The sequence below is a fragment of the Tachyglossus aculeatus genome, chromosome 11 (assembly GCF_015852505.1).
Source record: "Tachyglossus aculeatus isolate mTacAcu1 chromosome 11, mTacAcu1.pri, whole genome shotgun sequence".
NCBI lineage: Eukaryota > Metazoa > Chordata > Mammalia > Monotremata > Tachyglossidae > Tachyglossus > Tachyglossus aculeatus.
The window spans coordinates 65,206,267-65,229,862 of NC_052076.1; the positions used below are offsets into that span (position 1 = coordinate 65,206,267).

General features: G+C 42.6%; 2 non-coding genes across 2 annotated transcripts; one reads left to right on the plus strand and one right to left on the minus strand.

Annotated features, from left to right (window-relative positions):
- The first annotated feature begins 404 nt into the window (after positions 1–404).
- Positions 405–542, plus strand: LOC119935388. Its single transcript, XR_005453272.1, has one exon. It is a non-coding gene; the product is annotated as a small nucleolar RNA SNORA7 (small nucleolar RNA).
- Positions 543–8,987: 8,445 nt separating this feature from the next.
- LOC119935413 lies at positions 8,988–9,125 on the minus strand. The gene has a single exon (XR_005453296.1). It is a non-coding gene; the product is annotated as a small nucleolar RNA SNORA7 (small nucleolar RNA).
- Between the last annotated feature and the right edge of the window lie 14,471 nt (positions 9,126–23,596).

Here is a 23,596-nt window from a genome sequence, read left to right on the forward strand (position 1 = left end):
ATAATTCATGCTGGGGTTTGAGGCTTTGTCCCCTCTCTACCACTTAGGCAGTCAACTTTTCCAGGGCAGGGATTGTCACTTCTTCCTTTGTCAGCCAGTCAGTCATATTTATTGAGTGCTTACTGTAGGCAGAGTATTTACTATGTGCTTGGGAGAGTATGATAGAACAGAATTAGCAGACACATTCCCTACTTGTAATAAGCTTACACTCTAAATGGGGAAAATATCTTAGGTGTCTAGTCTGGATTTCTGGTCACAGTAGGAGCACTACAAACACTCTTGAATGATAGCCTAAGGCAAAATGAAATAAAACTATAGGGGCCAGATTTCCCACACAAATATAGCAGCCTTATGCTTTGAGGCATGATAGATACATGTAATGTGTGACTGTAAGGTATTCTATGCCCCTCTCAGGACTGCACCTGGAGATTTTCCAGCACTCTACTACTCTCAACTAACGGAGGGAGAGTCAAGCAGAGGCATACCCATTCCATTCCTAGCTTGGCCAGTGGCTAGCAAATGGAAGGCAATCTGCCACAAGTTAAAACTCACCTGCACTGGGCAGCAGCGGCATGGGAGAAAGTCGAGGTCAGAGACTCAAGTTTACTGCGTGGAAGAAGGCAATGGTAAACCAGTTCTGTATTTTTACTAAGAAAATTCTATGGATATACTACCAGAAGAATTGCAGAAGGAGGTGGGGCGTTCTGGGAGAGATGTGTCCATGGCAACCCTAAGGGTCAGAGACGACTCGATAGCATAAGGCAAGATAAACTATTCTATAAAGTAAAGCAGACTATAAACTCTTTGTGGGCAGGGAATGTGTCTAACTACCCTGCTGTACTGTACAAGAGCTTAGCATAGTGTTCTGCATACAATAAGCACTCAAAAAATATTATCGAGCAATTGCTGTATAAATGTATTACTGCATATATACATGTATTTATACTTATTTATAGTTCTATGTCATACTTGAAAAAGACACACTAATGGAAAAGTTCACTCTATGAGTGTGAGTGTGACTGAAAAGGCCAGTATGGGATCCACAGTCCCCGCCGACTGGGCACACAAAAAAGTTGTCCCTTGTTGTGTGGTATATAATACATGTTTGTAGCACCCCACACTGTTTGGGAATGATAAGAAGCAATATTCTCTGAAGGGTGGGAAGAGGTGGAGAAGGGAAGGAGAGAAAAATCTTTATGACTACCGTCTTTGAAATGACTTCTCCCAGCATCAGATTCTAGCCCAGATGACTAAACAGGCATGTCTGTAACAGGGCTATGAAGTGCACTCCCATCTGTTTACTCCTTATCAATCAGTGGTATTTGTCTAGTGCTTACTGTGTGCAGAACACTGTTCTAATCACTCAAGAACAATACAGCTCATTAGGAGTTGTTTACCTGCAGCAATTATAACCCAATGAGGAAACAAGATCCAATGAGGCTTGGATTTCACGCCCAGTGAGATCATCTCAGCACAGTCCTGGACTCAAGCTTTAAATTCAACTGAGTTTTTCACTCTCTTTGGCTGCAATCCGGGTGAAATAAAAACAGAGAACCTCAGAGGAACAATTAACACTCGGGATGTATGAGATGGTTTGGGGGGAAAGTAGAGCTTTCAGATGATTTTTATGGGTTGCTCTAACTCTCCCAGGTCTCAGTAGGCAACCCAAAATGGATTTCCTGCCTCAAATATTTAGTAAGTCATTTACATCTGAAATGGAACTAATGCAGATCATGAATTCAGCAGGAATGTTCTTATCTCAGCTGCTATCGTCACTTCCACATCACTCCCTATCCTTCATATTGGAAATGACCCTTCTGGCCCTGTGTGGTCTTGGCTGAAAAGCCCTATTTGAGACCTGAGGTGCATTCCAGGCTACGTGAATTTTAGAAGCAGCATGGCATAAGTGCGGGCCTGGGAATCAGAAGGTCATGGGTTGTTTTTATGCCATTTATGAAGCGCTTACTATATGCAAAGCACTGTTCTAAGCACTGGGGAGGTTACATGGTGATCAGGTTGCCCCACGGGGGGCTCACAGTCTCAATCCCCATTTTACTGATGTTCCTGCTCACAACAAGCTTACAATCTAGAGGTTAAGAAGTGCAGGAAAGGACTTGATGGCATTTGACATTTTTTAAGTGCTTACTATGTGCCAGGCACTGTACTAAGCTCTGGGGCAGATATAAGCAAATCAGGTTGGACTCAGTCCCTGTCCCATGTGGGGCTCACAGTCTTAATCCCCATTTTACTGATGAGGTAACTGAGGCACAGAGAAGTGACATGACTTGCCCAAACTCACACAGCTGACGATTGGCAGAGCGGGGATTTGAACCCATGACCTCTGACTCCAAAGCTCGTGCTCTTTCCACTGAGCCATGCTGCTCCTCTACTCCCAGCTCCACCAGTTGTCTGCTGCGTGACCTCGGGGAAGTCACTTCACTTCTCTGGGCCTCAATTACCTCATCTGTAAATGGGGATTGAGACTGGGAGCCCCACACGGGACAGGGACTGAGTCCAACCTGATTTGCTTATATCTGCCCCAGAGCTTAGTACAGTGCCTGACACATAGTAAGCACTTAACAAATGTCAAATGCCATCAAGTCCTTTCCTGCACTTCTTATCCTCTAGATTGTAAACTTGTTGTGAGCAGGAAACATTTCTGCTAATTCTGTTGGATTGTACACTTCCAAGCACTTAGTATAGTGCTTGGCACATAGTCAGCACTCAATAAATGCCACCAATTGATTGGCATCTTTGCCACTCATAGTGCCTGATGCCATTTTTGAGTTTGCCACCATATGTCCTGTTACTTCTGAATTCTCTGTTCAATAAGTAAAACCTTTCTCTAGGCTCCTTATGCCTGTCAGTCAATTAATCATTGGTATTTATTGAGGACCTACTGTATGCAGAACCCTGGAGAAAGTAGAGAAGCAGTGTGGCTCAGTGGAGAGAGCACGGGCTTGGGAGCCAGAGGTCATGGGTTCTAATCCTGGCTCCACCACTAGTCAGCTGTGTGACTTTGGGCAAGTCACTTCACCTCTTTGTGCCTCGGTTACCTCATCTGTAAAATGAAGGTTAAGACTGAGTCCCATGTGGGACAGGGACTGTTTCCAACCTGACAATCTTGTATCTGCCCCAGTGCTTGACACATAGTAAGTGCTTAACTAATACTATTATTATTATTATTGTGCTTAACTAATACTATTATTATTATTATTATGCTTAACAAATACTATCATTATTATTATTATGCTTGGACCACACCCTTTCCTCCCTTAGAGATGATCCTGACTTGGAGGCACCTCAGAGGGCGTCTTGTGGGGTACCACATAGCAACAGCAGCAAGCGCAGAAACCAGAAGACTCAGTGTGGGGTCAAAGGTTAGAGCCTTAGCAGTCACAAAACCCCTTTTAATAATAATAATAATAATGATGGTAATTGATAATAACAATAATAATGGCATTTGTTAAGCACTTACTATGTGCAAAGCACTTTTCTAAGTGCTGGGGGGGATACAAGATTATCAGGTTGTCCCAGGTGGGGCTCACAGTCTCGATCCCCATTTTACAGATGAGGTAACTGAGGCACAGAGAAGTTAAGTGACTTGCCCAAGGTCACACAGCAGACACGTGGCGGAGCTGGGATTAGAACCCACAGCCTCTGACTCCCAAGCCCATGCTCTTTCCACTGAGCCACGCTAGACACTTACTATGTGCCCAGCATTATTCTTAGAATAGTGGGGTAGTGGGGTGTAGCTGGGGTAAATACAAGGTAATTAGGTTGTCCCACGCAGGGCTCACGGTCTTAATCTCCATTTTACAGATGAGGTAACTGAGGCACAGAGAAGTTAAGTGACTTGCCCAAAGTCACACAGCTGACAAGTGGCAGAGCCAGGATTAGAACCCACAACCTCTCACTCCCAAGCCCTTGCTCTTTCCACTAAGCCATGCTGCTGCTCTAACTGCTTTTCAGACTTTGCCCCAAGTTCCTTCCTCACTGTGATAGTTACCAAAAATAGCACTGCCAATGTTAAGCCAAAGCAACAGAGTTGGTCCTTTTTCTTGTGTACCTAATCCACAAACCAAATGGGAAAGACAAATCCCCGTCCACATTTCCTGTGCTACCCCCAGCCTCCCAATGCAATTCCCCCCTCTTGCTCGGCCTCTTGGACACTTTTCATCGCCTCTGTAATTTCCGAGTCTTTATCGATCAGTCTACACTTCTCTCCCATCCCTGCCACAGGGCATACAAATTCCACAGCATTTCCAGCACCTTTTAAAAACACTTTTGTCAAAAGCTATAGGCCTGACATATTGCTGGAGGAACCGATACGATGAATCTCTAAGTGCTTGGAACATAAATTAAATCTACTGCCTCTGACAACGAACCAGAAGTGACTCCACGAACAGACAGACACACACACTTTCTCCAAGGAATGGGTTTCATGAGCCTCACGTGAACTTACAAACACGAAGTTTATTTCATTCTTCAGGACTGCTTAAAGATGGAGATTGGAGGAAGTTGTAATGCCGGTAACCCAGGGAGACTCCGGGGCACTAGAATTTTATCGCTTCGTGAAGGTTGTTCAAACCCTGGCTTGGTTCAGTAAAGTCATGGGAATTCACAGTCGTTATTCAAATCCAACTGAGTGGGAACGGTCTCCCATCATTTGAGGCCGTAAAAATGAAATTAGAAAGAATTGATGAAGAAATAACTACTCCCCATCATATTGCAGGTAGAGGAGGAAGATTCAAAGAGCAAGCATAAGATGATTTTTCTCAAGGATAAATAGATTTTTCTCCGGTGGATTCCTTTTTTTTTTCCTGCAAAACGCTAGCATTTTTGGAGATTGACGTGCATTGCAGATGAGTTAAGTGATAGGTTGATTTGGGGAACAGACTGTAAGCTCGTTGTGGGCGGAGAATGTGTCTGATTTTATATTGTACTCTCCCAAGTGCTTAGTACAGTGCTTTACAGAGAGTAAGCACTCAATAAATACAACTGAATTGAATACAGCAGTCTGGGAGCTCCATGTGGGCACAGATCATGTCTACCAACTCTACTGTAGCATACTCTCCCAAGTGATTAGTACAGTGCTCTGCATCCAGGAAGTGCTCAATAAATACCATTGCTTGATAGATTATTCTGGCTGGTGATATCAGTGTAACTGCTCAAATCAAACACTCTGCCATGAGAGGGAGTTGGAAAAGGATATTTACTTGTAAAGTATTTAAAATTGAAAAAAAATGTGTTTATTAAAAAATGTCCCGATGAACAAAGAATGCTTGAGGTCCTGGGAAACAGCTCTCAGCCCTTCTTCATGAGACAGAATTCAGCTCAGGAGAAGCAATCCAATAATGCATGGAAACAAGCCAAGCGGCAACTGAGTTGAGAGAATTAAAGTTGTAAGTAGTGTAACTGGGAAAATGTTTATTAAGTTTTATAAATAATCATAATAATAATAATTGTGGTATTTTAAAAGAGCTCACTATGCGCCAAGGACTCCATAAACATTGGGGTAGGAACAAGATAATCAGATCTCACCTGGGGCTTCCACTCTAAAAAGAAGAAACAAGTATCAAATCCCCATTCTGCAGATGAAAGTACTGAAGCACAGAGAAGTTAAGTGACTTGCCCAAGGTCATACAGCTGGTATGTGGTGGAGCCCAAATTAGAACCCAGGTTCTCTGACTCCCAGCCCCATGATCTAGCCACTAGATCAGGCTGCTTCTCAAGTTCTCCACATTTAAAAGTCCAAAACAAATCCAAACCTAAATAGGAAAAAGGCCCTTCAAAATAATTGAAGACACTAAGTTAAATTTTATTAAGAGTGATCACTGGTCTGTAAAGCCAGAGCACAGCTATTTTAATTCCACAAGATTCTTTTTTCCCCCATGTCCTCAACATTGGGCCAGACTGACACTGTACTCGAATTTTGCCATTTGATGTTAAAGGTAGGATGACTGCAAGTTTTTCAAGGAATTCTGATGGTTATTTCCTTCAAAGCTCTACTCAAAATAGGGTTTCCCCACTCTACCTCCACTCTGTGTTTAAATGTATTGGTTCTGAAAGGTTTGGTAAATGAGGAGCCGTATTCTCCCAAAGTGAATTATTCACTCACAGGAATACACTAAGCACTTCTGGAAACTTCTCTGGAAACTAGATGGGGTGAATTACTCATCTAGCAAATCTGCAGGGGACAACACAGTTTCGGGGCAACAGACAATCTCGGTTTGGTGTAGGCAGAAAGTGTTTTGGGAGTTATTTACCACACGGAATCCATAGAACAGCATTGTGGGCTATGGGGAAAACAAAATCACAGGACAAGGAATAAGAAGACATCTGCCACTTGCCTGCTGGGCGACCTTGGTCAAAGTCACTTAATTTATTTATGCCTCAGTTCCCTCATCTGAGAAGTGGGGACTATAAATCTGTTCTTTCTCACCCTTGGACTGTGAGCCTCCTGTGGTACAAGAAATGTGTCTGAGGTGATCATCCTGTATCTACTCTAGCCCTTGCAACAGAATAAACACTTAACAAATGCCATCATTATTATGCAGCAATCCAGAGCATCAGCATTCCTGACTGATTGGCACCTATGATTGCTTCCTACTTTCCTTGCTGGTAAAATGAAAAAAACACAAATCAGCCATACTATTAATGCTACAGGAATCAGGGCTTTAGAGAGCTATTTGGTTTACAATCTTATTAAGTAGCGGTTTTGCCTTCTGTTGACCTTACCCAGTTGGAAATAAAGAACCACAAATTAGCAAAAGCAGAAAGACCTATGGTTTCTCTGGGAGCAAGGTTAGTGTGTAAATTCCTCATTTCTCAACTAATCTACTGTGTGTATTAGACCTCCAATTTATTCATTCAATTGTATTTATTGAGGGTTTTACTGTGTGCAGAGCACCTTACTAAGCTCTTGGAAAGTACAATTCAGCAATAGAGAAAATCCCTGCCCACAGCGGGCTTACAGTCCAATCAGACAATATTGGACTAAGTCTCCTATTTACCCTCTGTTCTCTGTTGTTTAGGCATTTGGACTGTAACCTTTAAGGACTCTGATTTTACCCCACCCCAAGATCACTTATGCACATATCATTTGTAATTTGTTTTAATATCTGTTTCAACCATCTAGTTTGTAAGCTCCTTGTGGGTAGGGATTGTATCTACCTATTCTAGTGTGGGTTTAATATAATGTTCACCTCTCCAAGGAAGACTGTTATTGTGTAAGCTCCTTGAGGGTAGGAATCATGTTTACCAACTTGATTGTACTGTACTCTCCCAAGTGCCTAGTACAATGTTCTGCACATGGTAAGCGCTCAATAAATACCACTGATTGGTTGACTGGATGAGACTAGAACAGTATTAAAAATATGATCAGACAATGATCCAATAAAGAAACTTAAGCAGTCATGTCAAAAGAGTTCATGCAGTCTGGAGTTGATGCAGAGTTGCATTTTCACTGCCAAAATAGCCCTTGCTGAAGATTCCCCCCCAAAATGGTTTCTGGATGATTCATAAAAACTTTAAATAAATATAAATAAATGCAGAAAAGGGAAGGAGCCTGGCGGGAGTCAGAAGACCTGTGTTCTAGTTCTGGCTCCTCCACTTCCTTTTTTTTTAATGGTATGTGTTAAACACTTACTATGTGCCTGGCACTGACCTAAACCCTGGGGTAGATACAAGATAATCAGAAGGGACACAGTCCCTGGCCCACATAAGACTCACAGTGTTAATCCCCATTTTACAGATAAGGTGACTGAGGCACAGATAATTTAAGTGACTTGTCCAAGGTCACACAGAAGACAAGTGGCAAAGCTGGTATTAGAACCCAGTTCCTTCAGACTCTCAAGCTCATGCTCTATCCACTAGGCCATGCTGCTACTCTCTTGTGTGATGTGTGACCTTGGACAAGTCACTTCACTTCTCTGGGCCTCAGTTACCTCATCTGTAAAATAGGAATTCAATAATTATTCCCCCTCCCACTTAAACTGTTAGCCCTGTGTTGGACAGTAACTGTCCCCAGTCTGATTGTACAGTACATGGCATGTAATAAGTGCTTAACAAATACCATCATTATTATTCTTATCATTCTGATACTGAAAACCTACAATCTGGGCTCTGTTCCAGGCTCCTTTCACCCTCAATCTGAATCTGCATGACGCACCTCTTCATTTTAACCCTTTTCTACAAATGAAATTTTCCATTTCTCCATTTGGGCTAGAGCAGTTCAGCGAAGAGCACCACCATGTCATCGATCATCTCTGAGTGTCACTCTCTCCTCTAAGAGACCCTTAGACTCCTGCCACTTCCTACGCACCTTTTCCGATTCTCATGAATGGTTGGTTTGTGTCCTCTCTTATTGTGTGCAACATAGCAGAAAGTTCCAGGAAAAGAAGGATTTCATGCTCAGTGTCCATCCAGAATACTGAATAGCAGAGCGTTTCAAAGATGCCTCCGATACACCTGTTTTTATGAGAAAAGCCAAATGCCTGCTTCTGTGTGCCTCAGTTACCTCAGCTGTAAAATGGGGATTAGGACTGTGAGCCCCCCGTGGGACAACCTGATCACCTTTTAACCTCCCCAACGCTTAGAACAGTGCTTTGCACATAGTAAGCGCTTAATGAATGCCATAAAAAATTACTCTCTGCGTGGCGGTGCTCTGGCCTCTGCCAACTCTGCACTTCCCCATCATCTTGTCTTATGCCGTTGAGTCGTCTTCGACCCATAGTGACACCATGGACACATAATAATAACGATGGCATTTATTAAGTGCTTACTATGTGCAAAGCACTGTTCAAACGCTGGGACATCTCTCCCAGAATGCCCCACCTCCATCTGAAATCATTCTGGTAGTGTATCCATAGAGTTTTCTTGTTAAAAATATGGAAGTGGTTAACCATTGCCTCCTTCTGTGCAGTAAACTTGAGTCTTTGCCCTCAACTCTCCCGTGCTGCTGCTGCCCAGCACAGGTGAGTTTGTCTTGCAGCAGATTGTCTTCCACTTACTAGCCACTACTCAAGCTAGCAATGGAATGGATATGCCTCCGCCTGACTCTTCTTTCTGTAGTCGAGACTGGTAGAGTACTGGGAACTCTCCAGGTGTGACTCTGAGAGGGATCCTCCCCATCAGGGCTCCTTAACCCACTTTGAGAAGATTTCATAAGGAGGAACAGAAAAACAGCAGCCACACTGGCTCTACTAGAATCACATCTCCTCCTGGAAGCCTTTTCTGACTAATCTCTCATCTCCTCACCCTATTTTCCCTCCTTGGTTTTTCACCTTTGCTCTTGAGTCTGTACCTCCTAAGCAATTAGGTACTTATCCCCTTCCCTCCCTACCCCAAAAAATACGTTTGTACACACCTTGATACAATGTTGCCTCCCCGACTTGTAACTTATTTTAATATCTGTCACTCCCACTAGGTTGTTAGCTCCTTGATTGATTATCGATTGGCCACAGAATGGCTAAGAATCTGGGACCGCCTTTCTGCCTTGCCCCGTCATTTTTCACGCCTCCAGCTGGTACTAAACCACGTTATCTGCATCACAAGGAGGCTACATAAAGTCCTTGAGCTGTGCTTGGCTCTTGAGACCTGCCTTCAGAGAGCTTACTCAATACCAGTTTTCCTTGGAGAGGTGTACAGTATGTTCAGTCGGGTGGAATATAGACGGTGACCCCAATTATACCTCCTCACGTGCACATACCACTGAAAGGTACAACTTTCTCTCTTTTCAATTAAACACCAGACGGTTAGTAAAAACCTATTCATTGTAACTGCTTCTCAAAAGCTACACCTTCCCAGTAATGCACAAAGAATGCACAAAGAATCCTGATAATCAAAACACAATCTGGGATTGTCTGAATGTTAATGCAATGAGTCAGAACAAACGTATATTTCACAATCCAAATGACTTTACAAGAAGGTTTGGGATTAACCAATGCTGACACGATGGAACACCGGAAGTCCAGGGAAAAGGATCATTTGGCAAGACTTGTCTACTCTCTCCCCAGAGGCCCGAAGAATAATGTTTGAGAACTTAACTGGGCAAACCGGTTGCCCCAACCAGGATCACTATCTGACCCTAATGTTAAACTTCCACATAACGGAGAAAACAATCTGAACAAAGGAAATGAATTGAATTTTTAATGCAGAGACTTGGCAGAGTGTAGAACTCACATCTCCAAGAATCAGGAAGACAAGGTTGCCAGCCTTAAAAATAATATTCTAATTTTGTGCAGGAAGCCAGTTTGGTTCCTTTATATTTCACAGCTGGTTGTGTAGTGGCACATACACAATGCAATGCAATGTAGCTTGACGCTCTTTTTTCAGGTGGGAGTTACGTAGCACCATAGGTTGGGGAATTTACCACAAAAGATTCACTCACTATACTAATTGTGTTGGAAGAGTTCACCACAATCCATATAATTGGATTTTATAAGCAAGGGAGGTCTTTATTTTCCAGAGACTTGGGTATGGGAAAGTTCAGAACTCAATTTCAAGCTTTTAAATATCTTTCAGCTGAATAATTCTGATGACATTCCCTGCAATGAAACCTGCAGAGGCTTGGCTAAATCATAGCATTAGTCTGCATATTTTATATTTTTAGGACACAAAATAGACTTCATGATGCCACAGACAGGGTTGTACTTGAAGTTTGAGAAAAAAAGAACACATTTTAAAAAACCTAAACCGTGTTTCATATCCTAGTTTCTCCTGCAAAGCCCCTTCAGTACTGATAGCCTTCCCGTATTCATTCATTCATTCATTCAATAGTATTTATTGATCACTTACTGTGAACAGAGCAGTGACCCTCTAGACTGTAAGCACCTTGTGGGCAGGGAACATATCTATCACGTCTATTATATTGTGTTCTCCCAAGTGCTCAGCACAGTACTCTGCACACAGTAAGCGCTCAAGAAATACAATTGATTGATTGATCAACTGATCTTGCCTGTTTCCTAATTAGCTCCCTGGCAAATTACTGTTCACTTCCCCTTTCTTAAATAGCTAGAGATTAGATTGAAAATTACCTTGAGGAAGGACCAGGTTTTATACTACTTCCGAATGTTTTCAAAGTGCTCAATAGAGTGTTCCGCACACCATAATAAACCCTGCTGCTTCTGACGGTGATGGAGAAGAGGTTTTGATTCACTTCTAGAAGCTAATGTTTTAGGTCCCCGAAGAGAAGCAGCGTGGCTCAGTGGAGAGAGCACGGGCTTTGGAGTCAGAGGTCATGGGTTCAAATCCCAGCTCCGTCAATTGTCAGCTGTGTGACCTTGGGCAAGTCACTTAACTTCTCTGGGCCTCAGGTACCTCATCTGTAAAATGAGGATTAAGACTGTGAGCCCCCTGTGGGACAACCTGATCACTTTGTAAACTCCCCAGTGCTTAGAACAGTGCTTTGCACATAGTAAGCGCTTAATAAATGCTATCATTATTATTATCATGGTAGGTAGAAAATAGGGATGTGCAGGAGGCTCTTCATGAGGCTGCGCCATATTCATCTCTATGTCTCAACAAATTTAATCTCCCTGTGCTCATTCTTAAAGCTTGACTAGTTTATAACAACTGATAGAACAAGCACATCGTGTGTGTGTGTGTGTGTGTGTGTGTGTGTGTGTGTGTGGAGAGAGAGAGAGAGAGAGAGAGAGAGAGAGTCCCTGTAAGAGTACAGGCAGTTCCACTTAATTTACAATCATTTTTACTTCATTGAAGGATCCAGACAGTGTCATAAGGTACTATTAACTTAAGTGCACCATAGTAAAGATTCACTTTACTGGAAATAATGGAGAATGACTGTCTCTTGCAGGGGATTCACTAGATAGGTCCTTTTCCACTTGAGTGACAGTCAAGCTCAATGTCATGAAATGGTATCATATAATGGGCCATGATCTCTCAGTAATTACATTTTATGGATTGTAAAGGTATCACCTTACCTTCTTCCACTGTGCTCTGCCTGCCTGCCTGCGTGTAATTAGCCTGCCATTAGTAGCTCTCTGGAATATGCTTGGCTACCTTGGACAGTCCATGTTAGTGCCAGATCGTTCGTCCGTTTTAGTGCGATCGCCGGAATGAGCCACATCGAACCTCTCTCCAGGTGGGGACCAGAACCTACATTTTAGCCAACCCTATAGCTTAGATTTGGCAGTTATTGTATTCAAGGAGTGGCAGCAGGTTTTGGGATATTGAAAAGATAAGTGAGCACTAATTGTAGGCCCTGTGTGAGGTTAAGAAGCAGATGGAAACACCTATTACATATACTTAGATTAAAAAGGTATGTTTCTATATATGGGAATGTATGCACTTGCTTATATAGATGCAAGCCAATACACACAAACACACACACACACACACACACACACACACATATATATACATATATTCATTCATTCATTCATTCAATCGTATTTATTGGGTGCTTACTGTGTGCAGAGCACAGTACTAAGTGCTTGGGAAGTACAAGTTAGCAACATATAGAGATGGTCCCTACCCAACAACAAGCTCACAGTCTAGAAGGGGGAGACAGACAACAAAATAAAACATGTGGATAGGTGTCAAGTCATCAGAACAAACAGAATTAAAGCTAAATGCACATCATTAACAAAATTAATAGAATAGTAAATATGTACAAGTAAAATAAATAGAGTAATTAATCTGTACAAACATATATACAGGTGCTGTGGGGAGGGGAAGGAGGTAGGGTGGGGGGATGGGGAGGAGGAGAGGTAAAGGGGGTTCAGTCTGGGAAGATATATATATATGTGTGTGTGTGTGTGTGTGTGTGCAAATATATACATATATATAAAACTGTCCTTCAGGTTCAGAGATGACACTCCTGCTGGTAACATCTTATCACGTATGTGGATATGGCTAATAAGCGCAATGCACAACCAGAAACATTGAATTCTGCGTGATTTACCAAGATCCCCATCTGTGAAATAGGTACAATAATTTCTCTGTTACCTGTCTCCAGAATAATTGGGAAAAAGATAATAATAACTGTGGTGTTTATTACACTCTTACTATGTGCAGGGCACTATACCAATCGCTGGGGTGGATACAAGCCAATAGGGTTGGAAAGAAGTCCCTGTCCCACTCCCACATAATAATGACGGTATTTGTTAGGCACTTACTTTGTGCCAAGCACTGTTCTAAGTGCTGGGAGAAATACAAGGTTATCAGGTTAATCCAGGTGGGGTTTACAGTCTTAATCCCCATTTTATAGACGGGGTGACTGAGGCACAGAGAAGTTAAGTGACTTGCTCAAAGTCACACAGCTGACAAGTGGTGAATCTGGTATTAGAACCCACAACCTCTGACTCCCAAGCCCGTGATCTTTCCATTGAGCCACGCTACTTCTCTGGGACTCACATGGGACTCACAGTCTCAATCCTCATTTTACAGATGAGGTAACTGAGGCACAGAGAAGTGAAGTGGCCTGCCCAAGGTCACACAGCAGAGAGTGGCATAACCGGGATTGGAATTTAGGACCTACTGAATCCCACGCCCATGCTCTATCCATCAGGCCATGCTGCAGTAGACACTGGACTAACTTACACTCTTCTGTATTCCTCCAAATAATTTGCTTTGGTTCCTTTGTGGGGATTAACAAGAATTCAGTTGGCGGTCCTGTGTCAGGAATTTACATTTCCATTATTGACTATCAGCTGCTTAGCCAGGAACAGTTTGTACTGAACGGAACGGAGCAGTCATCTGATGATCAACAAATTACAATAGAGTAACATTATCGGCTGGAAAAAAAGGCAGGTAATGTACCCAATTTTCTTCTTTTTAACTTTTTGACTCCTTTGAAAGTTATTTAGTATTTTTTGTAACACCTTTGGCTTTGAAGACAGCTCTACACTCATTCAAATTAAGCCCTTGGAGGTGCAATACATTCCAATGCTGATATCCCTTGTCTAACACAGAGGGAACCCTGAATAGACTGGATTTTTACTTACCAGTCGGAGATGGTTTTGGGTGTGATATGCCTCTGGAATTAGAGAAGCAGCATAGCTTAGTGGAAACGACACAGGTTTGGGAGTCAGAGGACGTGGGTTCTAATCCCAGGTCCTCCACTTATAAACTGTGTGACTTTGGGCAAGTCACTTAACTTCTCTGTGCCTCAGTTACCTCATCTGTAAAATGGGGATTGAGACTGTGAGCCCCACTTGGGACAACCTGATTACCTTGTATCTACCCCAGCGCTTAGGACGGTGCTTGGGACATAGTAAGCGCTTAACAAATACCATAATTATTATTATTAGGTGACATCATGACTGACCCATGCTGATGGTTCTAGGATTTTATGTTAATTGTTAATGATTATCACCTAGTCACACATTCAAATGTGAGCTTACTATTTTCTAAAGCACTGGTGAAATACAACTGTTAGAATCTTGGGAATTAAAAATTCTTATTTGGGAACTTGCTTGTCTGTTCATTACAAACTAGAATTAATGTCATTTCTTCGACAAATGAGTCTTCCCTGAAAATAATCACATTAAGTAAAGACTCTATTTCTTCGCCCAATAGAGGAAAAAATATTTTCCTGTTATTAGGTAAAATAGCCAAGAAAAAATGCAGTATTTATTCACATATTGTCGTAATTCAATTTCCTTAATGTATAATGTTATTTACAATGAAGGAAGCAAGCAATGAATTGTTTCTCTGGCATATTTCCGTACTGCCACAAAGCAACATGTTTTGTTTAAACCGGGCACAAAAATCAAGTATGGTGTCCTTGGAACGGAGTAGAAACAGAGACAGAAGGAGGGGGCTTCTATGCAAATGTTTCAAAGCCATGGTAAATCACTCGTTAGAAAAATGATTTGCCTTTTTTTATTCAATCAGTTATTTAATTATGAGGAAAGTGAATAGTGTTAAAGCTGGGAAAAGCACAAATACTCCTGGAGGCCTTAAAGGGTAAACACAATTATACATTGTAATGAAACCAACCAGAGATCTTTTCAGCCAAAGGTTCAAAGCACTCAGACACGCTTTTGGAGGGGTATAAACAATGCAAAAACCTATAATTGCAATGTCAGTCATGGTGTCCATACAGAATACCAAGTACAAAATCATATCTTAGTCGATTTATTTCTCAAGCTCCTTGGCAAAATAAAGCACAACAAAGCTAACTGCAGGATCACAGTGTCCTCTACTGGGGGAACCAACTTTGATATCTTCCCTGAGTGTAAAAGAAATCCAGGGCCTCCCATAACCAAAACTGAACAAGACCCATCAATCATAGTTACAAAGATCCCATTCTTCACCACACACATAAAAATAGTAGGAGACAGAATACCATCCTAGAGATATTGCTTCAGTGACTCCTAACATTTCCTACTTGATTAATGGCTCAATAGCCATCACTTATATAATTCACCACAAGCGATCTTAAACTGCCTTTACTTTCTCATGCATACTGTCATTATTGAAAAGAGCCAATTGAACCGTTCGTCACAACTAACTAAAAATGCTCTGAGCAACAAATGCCCTTAATCATTTTTTTTATCCCAATTCAGCCAAAATGGTGCCATCTGTAGTTTTGGAATATGACTAGCACTGCAGTGTAAGTCGATATCTCCGTTTGATTACTGGATGTTATCAATTCTGCCGCAGGCCTAAGAAGACAGCAGCTTGTTCAGGGCCAGAAAATGAATGAGGAATTTCACATAGGACACTGAAGAACCAAAACGTTCAACTTAAGCTCTCCTTTTTCCCCAAACATCCAACCGTAGTGCCAGCCACAGAAAGCCTCCTCAGCCCCAGAGAAAGAATCGCAGTTCTCTGAAACCTGCAGAACGGCAAATCTGATGATCCCCATCTATTTTGAATGGCTCATACAGGATACTGCATCTGGAAATGAGTCAGTGAACGATACCTGAGAACATACAGAATCGAGTATCTCGACTGTGAGCCCAGTGCAGTATTCATCCCTCAGAAATGTTGAGCATTGAACCACTGAAACACTGAAACAAGGTGCTACCTCCCCTTATAATTACGTTCCTGCTTTTTTCCTCAGAAAGTGATGCTTTAAACACCTTCTGTCCCTAACCAACTCCAAAACAAAAGCAGCTGGGAGGCTTAAATATCTCCCTGGCTGCCAAGGCATTTTAGCAAACTTTAAAAGCCCTGGGGTCAAAAAGTCGTTGAATCCAGCCCCCCTGCTTGGAGGCTATACCTTCATTGAACCACCCTGAATAGATTGTTAACCGATCAAATTGACTATATGTTCATGAAATACGTATAAGGAACCGTGAGCAGACTTTTCTGCCACTCCAGCAAATGTGATTTAGTTATTTATTTTGGAATCAGGAAGGTTTGAATTCTATGCCCTTGGTCTTGACTGAGGTCCTCAGAAAGGTAAGTCAGCATCAGTATGTGCTCTGGCTGTGGGGATTTACAAGCTCTGGGAAGTTTGGCTATTTACCCTTTGTTAACTGTAGCACCTTTAAACTCACCTCTTCGGATTCATCCTCAGAGCAGGAATCAACAACAGCTCTGCTTGTCACTGGTGACATGGCTTTCGTCAGAAACCATGGGCCTTCAAAATCCAGGCATCATAGGGAGATGATTAAGGCCTGCCAAGCAGCTAGATTTTCATCAGAATAATTGATGCTTGTGGAAAACAACCCACATTCGCACGGCCACTTAAAAGAGCTGTCTTGGAAAATCCATCATTCTCAAAGATATTATTTTACTTTTTTTTGATTCCTTAAATTTTGAAACAGATATGCCCTTTTTCACTGACTTTCCAAACGTCTGCCCTAGATTACTGCAGATTATTGGGGTCTAAATTTTATTTGATCTTCTTTTAACTGGCTTAGCTTGTAAAGCTAAATGTGAGCAGAGATTGCAAAGCTAAAAGAGGCAGTGGCAGCATTCAACCACTACATTCTTATCCTTTGACTTAATACCCTTGGCACAAATTTATAATCTGGATAAAGAATGATGTTTCGACTAGGTCGCAGGTTAGGGGACTATCATTTCTTTGGGGAGAGCCAAATGTCTGACTTTTGAACATAGCAGGGTATTAATGAGGTGACATAATGTGCGTCTGGGATCGTTTCTGTTCATAAGGTTCTCCTCCAAGCATTATGTCCACCCCTAAAGAGATGAATGTCTTTTTCTTTGTCATAATTATTGTCATCCTCCTCAAGATCTTCAGCAGCTGCATCTGCCAGTATTAGGGATATCCTCTAAGTGTGCAACTTAGAAAATCCAAGAAACAAACAAAGGAAATGCCTACTTGCAGATACTTGTCCTGAACTTGCTCAAAAGACAAAAAGTAGAATCTATAGGTCTTTCTTCCTTTCTAACGTTATCCAGCCTGTCATCCTGGATGTGCTGTTCTAAGCTTCTGTTCTAAGCAGGCAGGGCAGTAATGCAATACAGCTGTTTGCCAAACACCACTTTCAACCAATCGATCAATGTTTTTATTGAGTGCTTACAGTGTGCAGAACACTGTGTTAAGAGCTTGGGAGAGGGTACAGTAGTGTTGGCAGACACAATTCCCGCCCTCAAGGAGCTTACAGTCTAGTTGGAGAGAAAGACTTTAAAATGAATTGGGGTTTTGGCTTCGGATAGTGGAATATGAGATGGGATGGATGAGAGTGGTGAGTGAGTGGGCTTTTTTGGTAATGGGGGGAGATTTTATGGTATGGGAAGAGAATGTGGAAAAAATAAGATAATGTGGATGAAAGTGGGGCAGGGTAGGGAAAGGGGAGAGGAAGACTAGGGAAAAAGAGAAGCATCATGGCCTGGTGGAAGAGCCTGGGCCTGAGAATCAGAGGACCTGGGTTCTAATCCCAGCTCTACCACATGTCTGCTGTATGACCTTGGGCAAGTCACTTCACTTCTCTGGACCTCAGTTGCCTCATCTGTAAAATGGGGATCAAGACTGTTAGCCCCATGTGGGACAGGGACTGAGTCCAGTCTCATGACCTTGTCTCTACCCCAGTGCTTAGAACAATCCTTGGCACATAGGAAGCACTTAAGAAATAACATTATTATTATTATTATTATTATTATTATTGAATGCAGAAGAATTCAGCAGGATAGAAGAGACACGGGAGAGACACACAGGTTGCCAGCCTACTTGTGAGGCTACACTTGACACAAAATAATAATTAATAATTATGATACTTGTTAAGCGTTTACTATGTGGCAGGCACTGTACTAAGCATTGAACACAGTCTTTCAGCATTTCCTCCAACCATGTAGCTTTCAGTCACACCATTTGAGCTAGTTATTACAGCAGCTGCCTGATCCTCACGGTCTTTCCTGTTCCTCATATATTCTATCTGGCTTAGCTGTGTTGAGGTGAACATAACCTCAATGCTAGTAGATTGATTTTGTTCCAATCTTCATTGTCTGGGACCTTGTCTTCCGGCTTGATAATGACTGACAATCATTAGTGATGATGTTAGAACTGCCCCAGGAGCCAGATGGAAAATTTGTTGTTGATCCAGTTCTCACAACATTGTACCAGTGAAGGCTTAACGGCTCTAAGACATTGAAGATCTCCCTCTCTAGACTGTAAGCTCATTGTGGGCAAGGAATGTGTCTACTAACTCTATAATATTGTTGCACTGAACTCTCTCAAGCACTTACTTCACTACTCAGCACACTGTAAGTGCTCAGTAAATATGATTGATTGATTGATTGACTGAAGGTCTTCAATTTTAAGAAGTGATTGTTTTTATTAATAACAATAATAATAATAGTGGAGTTTTTTAAGCACTTACTGTGTGCCAGTCACTGTAATAATAATAATAATGATGGCATTTATTAAGCGCTTACTATGCACAAAGCACTGTTCTAAGCACTGGGGAGTTTACAAGGTAATCAGGTTGTCTCACGGGGGGCTCACAATCCTAGTCCCCATTTTACAGATGAGGTAACTGAGGCACAGAGAAGTTAAGTGACTTGCCCAAAGTCACACAGCTGACAATTGGCGGAGCTGGGATTTGAACCCATGACCTCTGACTCCAAAGCCCATGCTCCTTTTCACTGAGCCACGCTGCTTCTCACTGTACATAACACTAGGGTGGATACAAGCAAATCAGGTTGGACACAGTCCCTGTCCCACATGGTGCTCATGGTCTCAATCCCCATTTTATAGATGAGGGAACTGAGGCACAGAGAAGTGAAGTGACTTGCCCAAGTCACTCAGCAGACCTGTGGTGAAGCCAGGATTAGAACTCATGACCTTCTGACTCCGAGGCCCATGCTCTATGCAATCCTGCAAACAACAACAGTGAAGAACAAATTAGTCCAGGAACTAGTCTGCTCTGATACAGGACAGATGTATCAGAGCAGGGCCGGGCCATGGGGCGGGGCATCGAGGGAGATGTGATCTTCCTTCCCTGCTCTACCCAGTAAGGGCCTGGACCAATCAACAACTTCATGTAGAGCCACCACTGTGACACCCAAAGCAGATAAAATACGGTTGCTTTGAATCGCAAATGGGAAGAAATGGGTTGAGGCGATCAGCGGGATAGACTTGGTGAAAGCCGTGAGGTGGGCAGTTACCTTAGTTAGAGTGGGTGTCAATGTGTGTGTGTACTTGCTTTCCCTTGCTCGTAGGTAAAGAATTAAGTAAAGCTGCCACAGTAATCTTGGTGGTTTGGCTCTTCACTTCGAACTTATCAGGGTACCCAGTCTAGGAAATTCCTGTTTGGTATGAGCCTGGGGCTCATGACACTTCTCAGGTCTCTTCAGATTTATAATCAGCCCAAAGCACCAGGCTATGGCTGCAATGTGGTCTATGCCCATCATGCCCTTCTTGGGTACATGCTTCTTGAGTACATTCATCCATATCGAGCAACTTCTGGAATCAAGGGTCTCTTGGACACTTGATTCCTGTTGAGTTGAAAGAGTTTTTCCAAAGAATCAGTAGCATACACTAATTTTCTACCTCTTAGATTTTGGGTGCCCTGGGACGCCAAGTCTGATAGGATTATCCAGTGTCTACCCCTTTACTTGGCCCATAATAGATAGCAGCATCTCATAGTGGATAGAGCACAGTTTCGGGAATCAGAAGGTCAAGGGTTCTAACCCTGCCTCCACCACTTGTGTGCTGTGTGGTCTTGGGCAACTCACTTCACTTCTCTGTGCTTCAGTTCCCTCAGCTGTAAAATGGGGATTGAGGCCCTGAGCCCCAATGGGACAGGGAATGTGTCCAACACAATTTGCTTGTATCCACATGAGTGCTTAGTTCAGTGCCTAGCACATAGTAAGTGCTTAACAAATGCCATAATAATAATAATAATAATAATTATTATTATTATTATTATTAATACTGCTTAATGAATACTACAGCTAACTAACTTTTGTCCACATCTTTTGTTGTATTCTCCTGCATGTCTGTACAGAGGCTTAATCTACTACACAGACTCACTTTAAACCAATAGTCTTGGAAAAGGGACCAAATGGATCACTATCCAATTCTGCCATCTCACCATGCCATCATGGAGTAATCTTAGGAGTAGCAACGTGACCTACTGGAAGGATCACAGACTTGGGAGTCAGAGGACCTAGGTTCTAATCCCAGCTCTGTGTGACTTTGGGGAAGTCACTTAACTTCTCTGTGCCTCGGTTCCCTCAACTGTAACATGAGGATTCAATACCTATTCTCCCACGTACTTAGACCCTGAGCCCCATGTGGGACCTAATTATCTTGGATCTTCCCCAGTGCTTAGTACAGGGCTTGGCACATAGTAAGCACTTATCAACGACAACAAAAAACCCAGAACCAATTGTGGAATCTGAATAATAGTAATAATAATGATAATGGTGGTATTTGTTAAGTGCTTACTATGTGCAAAGCACCGTTCTAAGCGCTGGGGAGGTTACAAGGTGATCAGGTTGTCCCACGGGGGGCTCACAGTCTTAATCCCCATTTTACAGGTGAGGTAACTGAGGCACAGAGAAGTTAAGTGGCTTGCCCAAGGTCACACAGCTGACAATTGGCAGAGCCAGAATTCAAACTTATGACCTCTGATTCCCAAGCCCAGATTTTCTTATGGTGTTAAATGAATTCTTAAGGTCTAAGAAAGCTGGGCAGAGATGCTACTCCCTGGATTTCTCCCATGTCTGACCTGCTGCAAAGATAATATCCACTGGGCCTTACTGTGGATGGGAAGCATGTGTGATTCTGGGACCACGCAGTCAAAGTGAGCCTTCACTAGCTGATCCAAAAACATTTTGGTTTTCATCCTGCCAGCCGCAGAGAACAGGGAGATGCCATGAAGGCTGACCAATCCTACATATTTTTACCTTTCTTCCTAAAGATAATGATACTGGTGGCATCTATGAGAACCTGTAGCTTCTCCTCCGTGTTCCACATGTTGAAGAATAGCTTATCTAAGTGATTAACCAGCCTATCGATCAATCAATCAAATAATGTTATTTATTGAGTGCTGTGTGCAGAACACTGTACTAAGCACTTGGGAGAGTACAACACAACAGAGTTGGTAACATATTCTCTGCCCACAGCTCTCTTCCAATCTAGAGGGGGCGACAGACAATAAAGTAAGTGAATAGCTCTTCCATTCTTACACATCTCCATGCAACTGGGTCCAGGGTTTCGCTATTTTTCATGGGATTTGCACTCTTGTTGGAATGAATGCTAGACCATCAACTGTTCATTCATTCATTCAATCACATTTATTGAGCACTTACTGTGTGCAGAGCACTGTACTAAGCATTTGGGAAGTACAAGTCGGCAACATATAGAGACGTTCCCTACCCAACAACGGGCTCACGGTCTAGAAATCTAGAAGGGACGCTTGGTAGGTTTTTTACTTTCACAGGCCTCACCTTTTCTATCAAGGGGATAATGAAGCACTGATGCCAGCTCTGCTGGATTCCCTCCTCATCTTTAACAGGGTAAGAGCTTCAGCCTTGTCTATCAAGGGTCTGGAGTTCCCCCACCATCAGAGCACTGAAGGTCCCTGGGGAAGTGGGACCCCCGGCCCACGTCATCCCCCGGGCCTGGAATGCCCTCCTTCTGCCCATCCGCCAAGCTAGCTCTCTTCCTCCCTTCAAGGCCCTACTGAGAGCTCACCTCCTCCAGGAGGCCTTCCCAGACTGAGCCCCTTCCTTCCTCTCCCCCTCATCCCCCTCTCCATCCCCCCATCTTACCGCCTTCCCTTCCCCACAGCACCTGTATATATGTATATATGTTTGTACATATTTATTACTCTATTTATTTATTTATTTTACTTGTACATATCTATTCTATTTATTTTATTTTGTTAGTATGTTTGGTTTTGTTCTCTGTCTCCCCCTTTTAGACTGTGAGCCCACTGTTGGGTAGGGACTGTTTCTATATGTTGCCAATTTGTACTTCCCAAGCACTTAGTACAGTGCTCTGCACACAGTAATTGCTCAATAAATACGATTGAAGATGATTGATGATGGGAGGGGGAGGTGTCAGTCTGAGAACCAGGGCCACCCTATCCTGCCTACCACACTGCGGAGGATAAGTCCTGCCCTCTGCAGAATCAGAGGAAGGCCAGAAGCCACCTCCATAACTAAACAATAATAGTAATTATTATGGCATTTTTTCAAGTGCTTACTATTCATTCAATCGTATTTATTGAGTGCTTACTATGTGCGGAGCACTGTACTGAGCACTTGGGAAGTCCAAGTTGGCAACATATAGATATGGTCCCTACCCAACAGCAGGCTCACAGTCTAGGAGGGGCACACAGTAAGCGCTTAACCAATGCCATCATTATTATTAATTATCAGTGACCTCCTCTGTCAAATGTGGATGAAGACTGTGAGCCCTACGATGTGCCAGGCACCGTACTAAGCGCTCGGGTGGATACAAGCAAATCGGGTTGGACACAGTCCCTGTCCCACGTGGGGCTCACAGTCTCAATCCCCTCTTTACAAATGAGGTAACTGAGGACCAGAGAAGTGAAGTGACTTTCCCAAGGTCACACAGCAGCCAAGCAGCGGAGCCAAGATTAGAACCCATGACCTTCTGACTCCCAGGCCTGTGCTCTATTCGCTAAACCCTGCTGCTTCTCTTCCACTGGGCCCTGCTGCAGCTAGTGTGAGGCAGAGTGTACTAGAAATGTGGACAACTCCATCATGGTTTGTCCATTCTCTGTCTCTTTTGCATGTTGCTTAGTTTTTCACTCAGGACTGACATTTTGCCTAAAACAGTAAACTGCCTGAAATTGAGCCCCTTCAAGAACCATTTAGCTTTCATATCTTACAGTGGATATTTGGGAATTGCTGAATTGATGCATTTTCATTGTTGACTGGATTTTAGTCTTACTGTTTTATGTGCCAGGCACATTTTGAGACCCCTGTGAGTAACTACTGTATCTTAATGGATCTTTCATTGTAATTAGCTCAGCACTTCAGTACTTTATACACTGAAAGCATTTAAAGATGTTAGTCGTAATAATAATAAAAGTAATAATAGTAACAATCTTTCATCTTCAGATGGGCTGTGACAGTATACAGGGCCATATTGCTTCTTTAGTGTGAAAAGAGGTTCTTGTTTATGGTATGTGCCAGGCAGTAAGTGCTCAGGTAGATACAAGCTAATCAGGTTGGA